Consider the following 953-nt stretch of genomic DNA (forward strand, 5'->3'; position numbering starts at 1 on the left):
GGAAATGCATGAAAAAAGAATACATGATGATGACTGTTTTGATAACTGAGGATCCGGGCAGGTCAATTGATGTGTACTTAAGGCCTCTGGTTGATGAGCTGAAGGATTTATGGACAAACGGTGTTCGCACGTACGATAAATCAGCTGGGAGGATGTTCACTTTGCGGGCAGCAGTTATGTGGACTGTGAATGATTTCCCAGCATATGCAATGGTTTCTGGGTGGAGCACAAAGGGTTATATGGCATGTCTGTATGCAAGGAAGATGTAACTTCTGGTTGGCACGCAGGAAAAGTTTGTTACCTTGGTCATCGGAGATGGTTGCCATGGGACCACGAGTGGCGGGAAAAAGATAAAGAGTTCGACGGGAACACAGAGCGTCGCCTCAGACCTAGAGAATGGTCCGGTGATGAGATCTTGGAACAACTGAACCGTTTGGATTTTGCTCCGTTCGGGAAAACAGTTAGTCGGACCAGACCTTCTATACATTTGAACTGGACGCACAAGCCTATGTTTTTTGAGCTCCCATATTGGTCGAAACTGAAATTGAGGCACAATCTAGATGTGATGCATGTTGAGAAAAATGTATTCGACACATTGGTGGACACGATCAAAGCTCGTCTTGATTTGGAAAGAATGGGCATACGAAGGGGTTTATGGATGAATAGGGACAATAATAAAGCTAGAAGGGATCTTGCATTCTTTTCTATGAAATCGAATGACAAAAAAGAGTTTCTAAAGTTTGTATCGTCTGTCAAATTTCCCGATGGGTATGCTTCTAATATCGCGCGTTGCGTGAATGTCGATGGGGGTAAATTTACTGGACTTAAGAGCCATGACTGCCATGTGTTTATGCAACGCCTACTTCCTGTGGGTATTCGACACCTACTGCCGGAAGATGTGGTGAAGCCAATCATGTTGTTATCAGATTTTTTTCCCAACTGACGGCAAAAAC

This window comes from Prunus dulcis, chromosome 4 (assembly GCF_902201215.1).
Source record: "Prunus dulcis chromosome 4, ALMONDv2, whole genome shotgun sequence".
Lineage (NCBI taxonomy): Eukaryota > Viridiplantae > Streptophyta > Magnoliopsida > Rosales > Rosaceae > Prunus > Prunus dulcis.